At 48.5% G+C, this 9,422-nt stretch overlaps 1 pseudogene; it reads left to right on the plus strand.

The window, feature by feature from the left end:
• The first annotated feature begins 7,933 nt into the window (after nt 1–7,933).
• Nucleotides 7,934–8,452, plus strand: LOC116868980 (annotated as a pseudogene).
• The last annotated feature ends 970 nt before the right edge of the window (nt 8,453–9,422 follow it).

The following is a 9,422-nucleotide window of genomic DNA, read 5'->3' on the forward strand; positions in this document are numbered from 1 at the left end:
CTCTCAAGTCCAAACCCTCACTGAGACACATTTCTCAGGCCGCGGCCTCTCTCAGTGTCACAAGACTGTGGTCCCTGGTGGACACGGACAGGCCCCCGGACCCCACCGGCTGCCCCCACCCAGTGTAGACATCGAGGGCTGGCAGGGTGCCCCAGAGAGGTTGGACCCCGGGGGACTGAGGCCACTGGAATGCCAGGGCTGCTGTGGAAGGGCTGTATTCTCCAAAACAGGGGTGATGTGACTGATGCCGTCACAGCTAGAACCCCAGGCCCCTCCCCTGCCTGGCTCTCAGGAAAGACAAAGCAAAGAGGAACCCAGACTCTCACAGGAAGGGAGACAAGGGCAAGAGACGAAGAGAATGTCTCCAGCCGAAGCATATTCTTTTTTTTTTCTTTTTAAGATTTTATTTATTTATTTGACAGAGACACAGTGAGAGAAGGAACATAAGCAGGGGTAGTGGGAGAGGGAGAAGCAGACCTCCTGCTGAGCCAGGGAGCCTGATGCGGGGCTCGATCCCAGGACCTGACCATGACCTGAGCCGAAAGCAGATGCCCAACGACTGAGCCAGTAGACACCCCAGCTGAAGCATATTCTTTAACAAATACATTACCGGGGCAAAATAAGTTGGAAGGGAAGTTATACATGAAAAGAGATTCATGAGCTTTTTCAACCACTAGTCAAGTGTGGACCTTACTTGGATTCTGATTTCAACACACCACAGAAATAGAACCCTTTATGAAACAACCAGGGAAAGATGAATATTGATTGCATCTTTGATGCCATGAGGAAATTCTCAAAAATTTTTAGATGTGGTTCTTGGGATTATATTTACATAAAAGATTCCTTATCTCTCAGAGGTGCTGTGAGAATATGTGCAGGTGAAATGTTTTGAATTCTGGAATGCTTCAAAATAATCCTCTGGGGGTGTGGTAAAGATGAGTCAGGACTGGCATGAAGGGAGGTATATAGAGGTTTATCATTCAGTTAGCTCTGTTTTTCCTATATGTTTGAAATTTTCCACAATAAGAAATGAACAAAAACAAGAAAAACAAAACAAAAACAGAAGAAACTCCTAAAGGTTAACTTTCTTCCTTTTTCTCTTCCTTTTTTTTTAAAGATTTTATTTTTAAGTAATGTCTACATCCCCCGTGGGGCTTGAACTTACCACTCCAAGATCAAGAGTCACATACTCTACCGACTAAGCCAGCTGGGTACTCCAGGTTACCTTTCTTTAACCTCACAAAAATGCCTCGGATTATCCAGACCCCCCTGGACGTCAAGCCAGGAAGATGTCAGAGCATTCCATCCTCAAAGTCTACAGACAAAGAAAACAGGCTTTAGGAAGCTCTTTGGGAAAATCACATAAACCTTATCAAGGAGATTAAGCAAAGAGGTAAGAGACAGCCCCAAGCCCAGTCGTACATTGCTGCCTCTCCTCCTCCCCATTTCTCTGCCCCCACTATTCAGTGAGCCTGTGGTATCTGTGGACAAGGCCCCTTTCATAATCCAGAAGCCACCTCGCTGGGCCCCTTGGTGAGGGGCTGCTGGAGGCTACGAGGTCAGATTTGGTTCTGGGTAGGGACAGGGAGGTGTCTTGCCGTTGATGCAAGGGGATGGAAATGCCCTCCACTGATAGGGTAAGTGGAAGATGGGTGTCAGAAGGAGAGGGAAACCCCAGTGGTGGCCCCTGAATATTGGCAGAATGAAGGGTGGGGTGGGATTGGACTCCTGGAGGCAAGGAGGCCCAGGGTTTTCCTAGCTGGATGTCCAGCACCTAGGACAGCTCTCCGCACTGCCGTTGGATCCTTGGCAGAGATGCGTGAGAGGTCAGCAAAATGCAAGGAACTGTGAAGAAAACTGAGCACTGGGATGGTAAGGGGTAGGGGCAGAGGGAAGACATCTCTGTGAAGCCAGTGAGGAGACCAGGGAAGCTGTCCCCAGGGAGGAGAGATTTAAGCTGAGTCCTAAAGAATAAGACCTGGGGAAGAGCAGCGTGTGCATAAATCCCGGGTCAGGAGAGGTGTGCCACGGTGAGGGCAGAGGAGGACAGGGTCACTGGGGCACTGAACGCCAGGTTCACGTGATGAACCTGGAGCGTGGAAAGGACCCAGACACAGGGCCTCCTGGGGCCATGGTGGAGCTACAGCTTTAATTCTGGGTGCCATGGGAAGCAGTTGGAAGGTTGAAGCCTTGGAGTAATACCGTTTGGTTTACATTTTCAGAAAAATCATGCTGGCTACTATGTGAAGGATAAAGGATGGGGAGTGGAGGATGCAGGGGACAGCTGAGGGCCGGGTGTCTGGCTCAGAGCTGATGCTGGCTGTTTGGAATGGGAGGTCGCACTGGAGATGGTGAGAAATGACCACTGGACAGGCAGCCAGCCAGGTGTGGGGATACATTTTATGTGGACAGAGGAAGCCCCTGACTTCCGGCTGGAAGGATGGTGTTGTGAATCAGAGAGATGAGGAAAACAGAACATTTTGAAGGAAAAATAATGAGTTCAGAGTTGGATGTATTGTGTTGGAAAAGTTGGTTGGAGGTGTGCAGTGGAGATGTGAAGGAGGAGGAGCCCAGAGGTGGCATTTGAACTGACAGCTGTCACAGCACAGGGGAGGTTAAAATCTGGAGAGGTCAGGGGACACAGAGAGATGAAGTGGCCCTGGGGAGGCTGGCATGGGAGACCGAGCAGGAGGGAGAGTGGCTGAGGAGGCAGGGTGCTGACCGGGCCTGGGGTGCCTTCTCCAGGACTTCGCACTCTTGCTGGCAAGACCCGCGGCTGTTCCACCAGCTTGTGGGGGCCCCTGAGTTTGGAGCGCACCATTTCCGCTGGAGCCTCTGCACTTGTGCTCTGCTCCTCCTGCTCCTGATGCCCTCCCTAATCTTCTAGACTTTTCTCACTTCTGGCCATCCTTTAAAACTCAGCTCACTCTGCCTTGATGTCACCCTGAGGTGGCAAGCCTGCCTCTCACTTGCTCATTTTCCAGGCAGGTGCTGCACATGTGTTCATGGTGCCCCCCAAACCACAGAGAATGCTGATCAAGCTCTTCAAGGGCTCTGGTAGAGCCCTGCTCTGTACTCAAGGTGAAGGGCAACCCCTCCATCCCAACTTTTGGCCTTTTATTCCCTAGATGAGTGTGTGGATGAGAGTCACAGGACGTTTGGACGAGTCCTGCATCACGGGCTGGCATCCCACCCTGGAACATGATAGTGATACAGTACCTCTTCTCTAGCTGCCTTTTTCATCCTTTGTTTCAAGGGGAGAAGGATTGGGAGGTGGTGTTGGCCTTCATGTGGGCCCTGAGGCAGGGACAGGATTTAGAAAGGGAGGGAGGAGGAGAGGAGAGCAGTAGTGGAGGAGAGGAGGCCGCGGGGTAGAAAAGTCTGGCAATTGGCATCTGGGACCATTTCAACGACTCTCTCTTGACAAAAAGAATGCTTTGCTTCGGTCATGTCAGAATGGGCATTTGTTCCTTTTTAACCAACTCATATATGCAGAGGTGTTCCTCACGCTCTCTCTCTTGAAGCTCCTCATGGTAAGCGCCGTGACTGGGCTGCAGGGTAGGGTGGGTGCCTGAGAGCCAGAGAGGAGAGCTGTTGAGGGTTGGGGCAGGGAGCAGGGAGCCAGTACAGGTCCTGGAGGAGAGCAGGGCCATCACAAGGGCCCCGTGAGAAGAAGACCGAAGAAGGAGCTGAGGTATCAGTGAGATGCTGCTGCTGCCATCCAGGTGGGAGGCCAGAACCTTGGGAGGCCATCCGCATCAGAGCACTGGGGGGGCCTGAGGCCCTCACGTAGCTCCTAGCAAGGTGGGTCCCAGGCTGAAGGAGAGGAGTGGGCAGAGATCCCTGTGGGGAGTTTTCTCCCGAGTCCGGAGAGTGAGGGAGTGTGCAAGGAACAGGGCAGACCCCCTTAGCAGTCTCATTCAGCTGCTTTTGTCTGCTGCTTTGGGGTGCATCGAGAGAAATCACCTAGGCCTTTGGCACAGGCCAAGCCACCCCTGGAATGCTAAGAACCACTGTTCTGGGAGGAGGCCACCTGGGGCTGTCCGGCCCTGGGCTGACAACAAGACAGAAAGAAGGCCCCTAGTTACTCAGAGCTGGGCCAGTTGCTCTCAGTGGTGTGCTGGTACACGGTTAGCAAATGCCTCTTTGAAAAAAAGGGGGCCTGGTTTATAACTGCTCCCACTGGGGCCAATTTTAAGCCACCAGCATAACCTCACTGAAAACCATTATATGGTCCTTCCGCGGATGTGAATGAGCCCAAGGACACAGATAGTAATAAAACCAGAATGAAGTAATGAGTTTTGACTATATTTTACCTTCATTTTTAATATATTCTATTTACTTAGAAGTTTACATGATATAATTTTTAATAATGATGGCCGAGGAACTGGCTCGCAGATTTCCTAAAAATGTAATCCTCAGCTCTTGAGATGTGGTCTGAGCCCGTCCCAGTCTGTCCGAGCCAGTCCAAGTAGGCTACTGGCTGAGGCTGAGGACAGGTGTGGCTCTCCGCGTGGGGAGCCCTTCCTGACAGAGCTCCCAGGCCAGAGGCTGCAGCTCGCCGAGGTAAGGAGGTTGGAGACACGACCCGCTGAGGAAGAGCTCAGACCTGGGACAGCTGGACCGGCACCTTTTCTGTAACGCAGATCCCGAAACTGTCTGATTTTTAACCAAAAAGAAGAAAAAACAAATTTAAAACTTGCATTTGCAAGTGTCATTTGAGCCAGAAAGGCTACGATTAAGACAATGTATCAGTGTTAAAATTAAAGCGAAAATTAAGCACACGCCACCCTATTAGTCAGCATTTTAAGGCTGTATTATTTTGAAGTTCAGAAAAAGAGTTAAAGAATCTATTTAAATGCAAATGTGCCATAAAACCGACTAACAGCAATGCATCTCCAAAATGCTCTCAGCCTGTCTTTCAATAGACTCTGCTCATAATAGCATTGGGTTTTTTGGGTTTGGGTTTTTTTTTTTTTCTTTTTTTTTTTCCAGCTTGGGGAATAATATCTCTGAGCAATCCTGTGTTGGAGTGCAGCTGTGTGATTACCTGGGGCGGGGGAGGTACGACGTGGGTGGGGGGTGGACCTGGGGCTCCCAATGGGGCGGAGTCCACGCCCGTGGCCTCCCCTCCCCCGCCCTGTTGCTTTCAGTGCTCCAGAACAGTGGACGCTGGCCTTACCCCCAGACTAGGGCACAGCATGGGCCCCCCACTTGCGGACTGAAGGAGACCCTCCTCCAGAGGAGGCAAGCACAGCACCTGACTCAGAGGAGGTGAACTGCCCTGGTAAAGCTCCCACCCGGTGCAGGAGGGAGGCGGGGAGGTGAGAGACCCTCCCTGAGCCCTTACACTGTGCCCCGTGCCAGCCTCACCCTCCCAGTGGCCCCGTGGAGGAGGTCTTAGTGCCCTGGCTTCGCAGAGGCTGGGAAGAGGGGGCACAGGCAGTGGGTGGTTGTGGAGTTCGGCTGCGATGGGAGGACTGGCTCCAGCCACCGCCCTGCGTGTGAAGGGGACACGGTGTCGGGCAGTTAGGGCAGAGCTCGGTGAGGAGCCTGGCTTCGTGCTGGGTGAAGCCATCTGCTTCCCAGAGGCAGCTGGGTCTCTGTCTCCATCAGGGCCTGGGCCCACTCTGGGAGCAGTCAGGGAACCCAGGTGTATCCAAAGGCCCATGGGGACCCTTGGCCCTATCCCCTCAACTAAGAGGACACTATGAGCTGGAAAGCCTCTGGAACTCCCAGAGCAATGTAAGAGCTACTTCCTTCAAAGCCCACCTGGCACGCTAACCTTATCTCCGTCATTGAACTGTGGGTACCTCAAGGTAGGAGCATAGTCCTGGCAGGACCAAGGACCGGCCCATGTGAGCAAAAGAAATGTATGGAGTGTTGGGAGACTGCTATGCAGCTGTATAATTTACAGAGAATAATATCTCTGTAGGTAGAATGCCTAGCTACTATAATTTTAATATAAAGTTAGCATTTATGGAGCTTTTTTTTACTTTGGTTTATTTGGATCATTCACAGTTTGGTTTGAAGGACCCCACGCTATGTGCGTTCTCTCCATACCTCTCCTTCCCCCTCAGAGGGCCCCCTCCCCGCAGGACCCGCAAGGGGATGCCCCACCTTGGGAAACCTCCACTTCTGTCCGTTCTCTGTTTGGGGACACCGTGGGGGTGGGCACCGTTTGGGTCTGGGATGGCTTTCCTCCTGGGAGAAGAGACTAGAGCCAGGACCAATGAGGGGGCTGAACATGGTGCACAGGGCTAGGAGTAAATTGGAGCAGGCAGGTCAGCATCCATGTTGTTCCACTCTTGGGAATCCAGCCAGGCAGGGATGGGCTGCAGGGGACTGACTGCAGAGGAGGGGAACGGCAACTAACGAGGAAGCATGAGACAAGCTGTCACCTGGGAGAGCTCGCTGTGTACCAGACACACGCACTATTTTATGGGTTCTTCCCTCCAACTATCTGTTTGCAGACAGCATAATTGTGAATAGGCAAAATCTTCAGGAATGCACTAAAAACAAGAACTAATTGGGGCGCCTGGGTGGTTCAGCCGGTTAAGCGTCTGCCTTCGGCTCAGATCATGATCCCAGGCTCCTGGGAAGGAGTCCTGCATTGGGTTCCTTGCTCAGCAGGGAGACTGCTTTCCCTCTGCCTGCTGCTGCCCCTGCTTATGTGCATGCACGTGTGCTCTCTCTCTTTCTCTCTCACAAATAAATCTTAAAACAAAAATAAAAACAAGAATGAAAACTAATGAATGAGCTCAACAAAATTACAAAATACAAAATTAATTCACCAAAAAATATGAACTGTACATACAAGATACAAAAAAATTGTAGTTGATACATTTGCAGTGAATAACCCAAAAGTGAAATTAAGAAAGTAACTACAGGGGGACCTGGGTGGCTCAGTCATTAAGCATCTGCCTTTGGCTTAGGTCATGATCCCAGGGTTCTGGGATCGAGCCCCACATCAGGGTACCTGCTCAGCAGGAAGCCTGCTTCTCCCTCTCCTACTCCCCCTGTTTGTGTTCCCTCTCTCGCTGTGTCTCTCTCTGTCAAATAAATAAATAACATCTTTTTTAAAAATCTCATTTGTAATAGCATCAAAAAAAATAAAACAGGAATAGATTTAATTAAAGAAGTATAAGCCATGAATGCTGAAAACTATAAGGTATTATTGAAAGAAATTAAAGAAAACCTAAATAAATAAAGAAGACTTAATATATTTTTTAAGATTTTATTTATTTATTTGACAGAGAGAGCCTGAGCAGGGCAAAGGGGCAGCAGGGGCCGGGGTTGGAGAATCTGAAGCCAACTCCACACTGAGCATAGAGCCCGACGAAGGGCTTAATCTCACAACCATAAAATTGTGACCTGAGCCAAAAGCAAGCTGGACCCTTAACTGACTAAGCCACCCAGGCACCCCCAAAGACTTAGTATTTTTAAGATGGTAATACTCCCTAACTAACCAGCAGATTCAGCACAATCTCTATACATTCCCAAGTGCCTTTTCAGTTGAAATTGATAAGCTGATCTTGAAATTCGTATGAAAATGCAAGGGACCAGCAATAACCGAAACAAAGAGCAAAGTGGGAGACTTGCACATTTCAAATTTACTACAAGGCTACAGTATCAAAACGTGTGGTGCCGATATAAGAATAGACATACAGACCAATTAGATAGAATTGAGAGTCCAAAAAAATATTCATATTTATAGTCCACAGATTTTCAGCAAGGGTGCCAAGACATTATTTAATGGGAAAAGAGTCTTTTTAGCAACTGGATATTCATATACAAAAGGTCCCTTCCTCAAGCCATACACATGTCAAAATTAACTCAAATGGATCCTAAACCTGAATGTTAGAGCTCACATGACGAAACTCTTAGAAAGCTCTCTTTTCCTGCCCAGCTGCCTGAAGCTTGGCCACCATCAATGAATGACACAGCAACTACCCAGACCAGGAAGTTCAGGACCCACCAACCACTTCAGCGGAAACAGATAGTCGTTGATGTTCTTCACCCAGAAAGGCAACGGTACCTAAGACAGATTTTCAGGAAAAACTAGCCGGCGTGTATAAGACCACACCAGATGTCATCTTTGTATTTGGATTCAGAACAATTTTGGGGGTGGCAAGACAACTAGGTTTGGCATGATTTAGGATTCTTTGGATTATGCAAAGAAAAATGAACCCAAACATAGACTTGCAAGACATGCCCTGTATGCGAGGAAAAAGACCTCAAGAAAACAGTGAAAGGAACTTGAGAACGGAACAAAGTCAGGGGGACTGCAAATGCCAGTGTTAGTGCTGGCAACGAGTGAGCTGGACACTGGACAACAGAAGGAGTAAAGATTCTGCAGGGACTTCATCTGTGGAGACTGCAGATTTTTCCTGAGAGGGCTAAAAAACTAAGAACTTTGGGGGTGCCTAGGTGGCTCAGTTGGTTAAGCAGCCCACTGTTGGTTTCGGCTCAGGTCAAGATCTCAGGGTCATGAGATCAAACCCCATGTCTGGCTTAGCCCTCAGGAGAGTCAGCTTGTCCCTACCTCCCACCCAGCTCCTCCCCTCTCTGCCCCTCCCCCTGCTCATGATCTCTTTCTCTATAATAAATAAAATCTTTCGAAACAAAAACAAAAACAAAAAACCCACCGAACAAAAACCAAGAGCTTTTGTGTGGACAAAAAAACCCACCAAAAACAAAAAAACCTAAAACCCCCCCAAAAAAACTCTAAGAAAAAAATATAGATATAAATGTTTATGACCTTGGATTAGAACAAGCATTCTTAGATATGACACCAAAAGCACATGCAACCAAAGAAAAAAAGATAAAACAAATTTCATCAAAATTAAAAAGTTCTATGCTTCAAAGATACCACAACAAGGTAAAAAGGTAACTTACAGAAGAAAATACTTACAAATCACATATTGGACAAGGAATTTGTATCTAGAATACATAAGGAACACTTAAAATTCAATAATAAAAAGACAACCTAATTTTAAAATAGGCAAAGGATCTGAAATAGACACTTCTCCAAAGAGGATTACAGATGGCCAATAAACAGATGAAAAGAGGCCTTAACATCATTAGCCATGGGTTGGGGGATGCAAATTTAAATCACAATGGAATGCTACTTCACATTCACTAGGATGACTAGAGTTTTTAAAAAGACAGGAAATATGGGACCCCTGGACCAGCTTAGTTGGTTGAGTGGCTGCCTTCAACTCAGGTCATAATCCTGGAGTCCCAGGATCAAGTTCCACATTGGGATCCCAGCTCCATGGGAAGTCTGCTTCTCCCTCTGACCTTCTCCCATCTCATGGCCTCTCTCACTCTCTCTCTCTCAAATAAATAAATAAAATCTTAAAAAAAAAAAAAAAGGACAGGCAATAAGTGTAAGGAACCCCTTATATGCTGTTGTGGGA

This window comes from Lontra canadensis, unplaced genomic scaffold (genome assembly GCF_010015895.1).
Source record: "Lontra canadensis isolate GAN:19392208 unplaced genomic scaffold, GSC_riverotter_1.0 scaffold17, whole genome shotgun sequence".
In the NCBI taxonomy this organism is placed as follows: domain Eukaryota; kingdom Metazoa; phylum Chordata; class Mammalia; order Carnivora; family Mustelidae; genus Lontra; species Lontra canadensis.